This window comes from Hylobates moloch, unplaced genomic scaffold, assembly GCF_009828535.3.
Source record: "Hylobates moloch isolate HMO894 unplaced genomic scaffold, HMol_V3 SCAFFOLD_6, whole genome shotgun sequence".
Lineage (NCBI taxonomy): Eukaryota > Metazoa > Chordata > Mammalia > Primates > Hylobatidae > Hylobates > Hylobates moloch.
This window is the reverse complement of record NW_026652281.1, coordinates 80,702,738-80,709,298: the sequence shown is the minus strand read 5'-3', so window position 1 is coordinate 80,709,298 and position 6,561 is coordinate 80,702,738.

The following is a 6,561-nucleotide window of genomic DNA, read 5'->3' as shown; positions in this document are numbered from 1 at the left end:
GAGGGAAGAGTTCCAGGCAGAGGGAAGGCAAATGCAAAGATCCTCAGGCAAGAACACTGAACTGTTCTCCGTATTTGAGGAGCAGAGGGCGTGTCAGTGGTGGCCGCAGCAGCTGAGCAAAGGTCTTAGAATCCCAGCTAATGTCGTGGGACCTAGCACCCAATCCCAAAAGAAAGAAGAATAGATAGGAACCCACTGCTGACAAGAAGGTGCACTGAGAAGTGTTTTTATCTGACCCGATCTGCATCCAGTTTAGAAGCCGATACATCAGGGATTTAACAATCCGCCTTAATGTCTAGCAAGGGGGGTTGCTGGAGGGAAAACACAGAGTTCTATCTTCAGCCCTGCCAGCAGGTCCCTGGGAGATGCTAGACGAGTGACTTTCCTCTGGGCGTGGTTGGTGTAAGGGATGCACACGCAGGAGGGAGGTCGGAGTGTAAATGTGTGACGTGGGCCCGTTACTGGGTATAAATGGGCCTGTAGTGGCCGGGAGCTCATGTTCTACCAAAGGGGTTGCCAATTTTCTGATTTCGAGTGTGGCGGTGTAAAAGAGAAAAGAACTGCTGCCAGCTGGGAGCTGGTTTGCACCCTCATTCCAGAAGCCTTGATGTTGCTAGGAGCTGGCCTGGCACCAACAGCAAGGGCATGGTGGTGTTCTGTTGAGCATAATAATTTCACAAAAAACATCAGACAAGGTCACTCTCTGACTGATGATCTAGAAAAAGACCATTCCATAATTAAGCCTCAACACAGAAATAAGAACATTGTCCAAACCACAAAAATTACCAACACAATCCTCTCTCCCACAGCGTAAGTTACTGCTGCTTCTTTTTTGGTTGTTGTTTTTGTTTGTTTTGTTTTGTTTTGTTTTGTTTTTGAAATGCAGTCTTGCTCTGTTAGCCAGGCTAGAGTGCAGTAACGCGATCTTGGCTCACTGCAACCTCCACCTCCAGGTTCAAGCGATTCTCCTGCCTCAGCTTCCAGAGTAGCTGGGATTACAGGCACCCACCATCATGCCCAGATAATTTCTGTATTTTTAGTAGAGACGGGGTTTCACCAAGTTGCCCAGACGGGTCTTGAACTCCTGACCTCCAGTGATATGCCCACCTCGGCCTCCCAAAGTGCTGGGACTACAGGCGTGAGCCACTGCACCTGGCCACTGCTGCTTCTTTACCAAGTACGGTTTTAGCTTGATTCATTCCTCCCATCTTCTAGATGAGAATTATTAAGATAACCAAAAAGAATTGTCCCTACTTCCTGTTATCATCCAACCCAGAGCAAATGCCCCCCTTTTTGAACCTGCCTAGGAAGTCCCCTAACAAAAGTTCCAATCCTGTAATAAGTCCTTTCACACATGCTCTTGCTGAGATGTCCATGGTGTTCAGCCTCCCTTGTTCAACTACAGGTGCTTCCTGGTGGTCCTTGGTTGGAGGGTACTATCAGAAGTGGAGGAGCAACAAAGATTCAGCTGAAGCCCTCACTGCCTGGGACTGGGACCCTTGACTTGTCATTGTGTGCACACCTGAAACTGCTTGTGTCTCTGAGGTGCCATCCTGCTGATGGTTGGAAGCTAATTGAGTTCTGATATTTTATTGATACCCTTAAGCATTGGGTTTACTTTTTATTTTAATTAATTAATTAATTAATTTTTGAGACGGAGTTTCAGTCTTGTTGCCCAGGCTGGAGTGCAATGGTGCGATCTTGGCTCACCGCAACCTCTGCCTCCTGGGTTCAAGCAATTCTCCTGCCTCAGCCTCCTGAGTAGCTGGGATTACAGGCATGCACCACCATGCCTGGCTAATTTTATATTTTTAGTAGAGACAGAGTTTCTCCATGTTTGTCAGGCTGGTCTCAAACTCCTGACCTCAGGTGATCCACCCACCTCGGCCTCCCAAAGTGCTGGGATTACAGGTGTGAGCCACCGTGCCCGGCCATATTTTTTATTTTTCATTTTTTACTTTTTGAGATAGGGTCTCACTCTGTTGACCAGGCCGGAGTGCAGTGGTACGACTCAGCTCACTGCAACCTCTGCTTCCCAGCTCAAGTGATTCTCCAGTCTCAGCCTCCTGAGTAGCTGGCACTAAAATTAACCAATGCTGGTTAATATTTTTTTTTTTTTTTTTTTTTTTTGGTGCGGGACAGAGTCTCGCTCTGTCTCCCAGAGTGGAGTGCAGTGGCACTATCTCTGCTCCCTGCAACCTCTCCCTCCCGGGTTCAAGCAATTCTCCTGCCTCAGCCTCCCGAGTAGCTGGGATTACAGGTGTGCCCCACCACACCTGGCTAAGTTTTGTATTTTTAGTAGAGATGGGGTTTCGCCATGTTGGTCAGGCTGGTCTCAAACTCCTGACCCCGTGATCTGCTCGCCTCGGCCTCCCAAAGTGCTGGGATTACGGGCATTAGCCACCGCACCCGGCAATGCCGGTCTATATATATATATATATATTTTTTTTTTTTTTTGTAGAGATAGGGTTTCTCCATGTTACCCAGGCTGGTCTCAAACTCCTGAGCTCAAAGCGATCCTCCCACCTTGGTTTCCCAAAGTGCTGGGATTATAGGTGTGAGCCACCACGCCCTGCCAAGCATTGGGTTTATTTGGTTTTTCAGTTTTTTTACTCCTGGAATAAGGCCCACACACTGGATTTTTGGTTATCTGATCAGATATTTATTTTGTCTTTGGTGCAATTCTTTTCTGTCCTTCTACACTCATTCCTGTGGTGTTTTCTTGTCTAGTATTTTGAATATTGTTTGTCCATAAGAGGCAAAGTCGATATAAAAAGGATGGATGTAGGCTGGGCGTGGTGGCTCAGGCCTGTAATCCTAGCAATGTTGGGAGGCTGAGGTGGGTGGATCACCTGAGATCAGGAGTTCAAGACCAGCCTGGCCCACATGGTAAAACCCCAACTACTAAAAATGCACAAAATTAGCCGGGCGTGGTGGCAGGTGCCTGTAATCCCAGCTACTTGGGAGGCCAAGGCAGGAGAATCGCTTGAACTTGGGAGGCAGAGGTTGCAGTGAGCTGAGTTCATGCCATTGCACTCCAGCCTGGGCAACAGAGCAAAAAAAAAAAGAAAAAGTCTCTGTCTCAAAAGAAAAAAAAAAAGAAAAGGATGGATGTGTAGCCTCGGATGTCTAAGGGCATCACAAACCTGTTATTGCTGAATCTCTGGTGACTGAACACAACTTATCCATCTAGGAAGGTAGGGATGCCAACTGTTGAGGGGTTGTGCAACTAGTTAGCATCCGAGAGTCTTATTTGTTATCAGAATTAACCAGAGAAATCACTCCAGCAACCAAGCGCCAGTAAGTGTGCCCTACAACCAGCTCCAGGGACTGTACAATTCGGAAGGTATTCTCAGACTAATGTCCTTTGGATAAACTTTGCCCAGGTCACCATTTCTTTTTTGTTTTTGTTTTTTGAGACAGAGTTTTACTCTTGTTGCCTGCTGAAGTGCAATAGAACAATCTCACCTCAGCTGCAACTTCCACCTCCCAGGTTCAAGTGATTCTCGTGCCTCAGCCTCCTGAGTAGCTGGGATTACAGGTGCCTGCTACCATGTCCGGCTAATTTTTGTATTTTTGATAGAGACAGGGTTTCACCATGTTGGCCAGGTTAGTCTCGAACTCCTGACCTCAGGTGATCCACCTGCCTCTGGCTCCCAAAGTGTTGGGATTACAGGCATGAGCCACCGCGCCCGGCCCCAGGTCACCATTTCAAAGCCTTGAAAAGGATTTCTTCGGTTTTGTCTATGTCCTTGCAAACTGCTTTGTTTCATTTCTTCTGCTCGGTATTGGGGGCTTTCTCTGGCCTCTGATCAGCGATGGTGTTTGGCCACGTTCTAGAGATACGAAGTTGTATAAGCACCATTCTTTTAGACCCCAGTTACAACTAAAATTGGGCCAAAGACCTGCTCCCTTCATGTTTTCTCACGATTGCAATAACTTGTACCCATATATTTCTAACTGACACAATTTCACCAGGGACGGTTTGTAATTGCCGTAGCCATTTGGTGGAACTTTTGATAATAACAAGATTGTTCACTTGGGAAGTGCCTCAGAACACAAAGGGAAGAAACCCTTGTGAGATTGTTTGCCTTGTTTGTTAAAAACAAAGATTATTTTGTTTAACATAGGCAATATTTCATTTGCCTATTTTGCATATTAATAAATGCTGTCGGCCAGGCGCAGTGGCTCACACCTGTAATCCCAGCACTTTGGAAGGCTGAGGTAGGAGAATCACTTGAGGTCAGGAGTTTGAGACCAGCCTGGCCAACATGGTGAAACCCCGTCTCTACTAAAAATACAAAAATCAGCCAGGCTTGGTGGTGCGCGCCTGTAATCCCAGCTACTTTGGAGGCTGAGGCAGGAGAATTGTTTGAGCCCAGGAAGCGGAGGCTACAGTGAACTGAGATCGCGCCATTGTACTCCAACCTGGGCAACAAGAGCAAAACTCCGCCTAAAAAAAAAAGAAAGAAAGAAGGTCCTTACCAGATGTGGCTGCTGGACTTTGGAATTCCCACCCTCCAGAACTGTAAGAAATAAATTTTTAAAAATAAAGTATCCAGCCTCAGGTATTCTATTATAGCAACACAGAATGGACTAAGACAGTGTTTATATGTCAAAATCTATTTTCCTATGTTTAAACTGTCTTCCTTCTCCTTGCAGAGGGAATATAACCTTAGCCTTTTGGAGTGATAATTTCACGTTTGTCTGAAGTAGCTTATTCTCACATTTTCTTTTTTTTTTTCTGTTCAAAGTGCTTTTATTTCTAGGAATTTACTTTAGTTTTATTTTTAATTTTTTAAATTATTATACTTTAAGTTTTAGGGTACATTTGCACAACATGCAGGTTTGTTACATATGTATACATGTGCCATGTTGGTGTGCTGCACCTATTAACTCGTCATTTAGCATTAGGTGTATCTTCTAATGCTATCCTTCCCCCTCCCCCCACCCCACAACAGTCCCTGGTGTGTGATGTTCCCCTTCCTGTGTCCATGTGTTCTCATTGTTCAATTCCCACCTATGAGTGAGAACATGTGGTGTTTGGTTTTTTGTCCTTGCCATAGTTTGCTAAGAATGATGGTTTCCAGTTTCATCCATGTCCCTACAAAGGACATGAACTCATCATTTTTTGTGGCTGCATAGTATTCCATGGTGTATATGTGCCACATTTTCTTAATCCAGTCTATCATTGTTGGACATTTGGCTTGGTTCCAAGTCTTTGCTATTGTGAATAGTGCCGCAATAAACATACATGTGCATGTGTCTTTATAGCAGCATGATTTATAATCCTTTGGGTATATACCCAGTAATGGGATGGCTGGGTCAAATGGTATTTCTAGTTCTAGATCCCTGAGGAATTGTCACACCGACTTCCACAATGGTTGAACTAATTTACAGTCCCACCAACAGTGTAAAAGTATTCCTATTTCTCCACATCCTCTCCAGCACTTGTTGTTTCCTGACTTTTTAATGATGGCCATTCTAACTGGTGTGAGATGGTATCTTATTGTCTTCTCACATTTTCTTGCTGTCCATTTCATTCTCTTTTTCTTCACCTCTCTTGGAAAGCTTTAAAGATTAACTAATCAAAAAGTTTTTCAGTTATATGTGCACAGTCCAGGTAAATCCAGTCCTAAAAGAAATAGAAATGCCTAAAAGAAACAGAAAGTCATATATATATATATATGTGTGTGTGTGTGTGTGTGTATACATGTATATACGTATATATATAGTGTGTGTATATATAGGCACTAAAAAGTATATTTATGTAATAGCCTTTGCTATTCCAGTTAGAAGAAAAGATCTATTATGCCTGTAGTCCCAGCACTTTGGGAGGCCAAGGAGGGCAGATCACAAGGTCAGGAGATTGAGACCATCCTGGCTAACACGGGGAAACCCCGTCTCTACTAAAAAAAAATACAAAAAAATTAGCCAGGCATGGTGGCGGGCGCCTGTAATCCCGACTACTCGGGAGGCTGAGGCAGGAGAATCACTTGAACCCAGGAGGTGGAGGTTGCTGTGAGCCGAGATTGTGCCACTGCACTGCAGCCTGGGCAACAAGAGCAAAAACTCCATCTCAAAAAAAAAAAAAAAGTCTTAGTTCCAAGACAAAAGAAGAGCTTTTGGCATGATTCAGTTAAATTTTTTATTCACTCACATAAAAATGATGCCAGTGTGATATTTTGGTTTGTCCAAGAACAGGGTTAATTCTCTTTCTCTCTCTTTCTCTCTCTCTCTCTGAGACAGGGTCCCACTCTGTCACCCCATCTGGACTGCAGTGGCATAATCATGGTTCACTGCAGCCTCAACCTTCTGGGCTCAAGAGATCCTCCTCTCTCAGCCTCCCAAGTAGCTGGGACCCCAGGCACACACCACCATGCCCAGCTAATTTTTTTTTGTATAGACGGGGTCTCACATGTTACCCAGGCTGATCTTGAGCTCCTGGGCTCAAGCAGTTCTCCCACCTTGGCCTCCCAAAGTGTTGTGATTACAGACATGAACCACTCACTGCTCCTGGCCCTCATGATTTAAGCCTTCTCAATGTATTTATGTTGATCT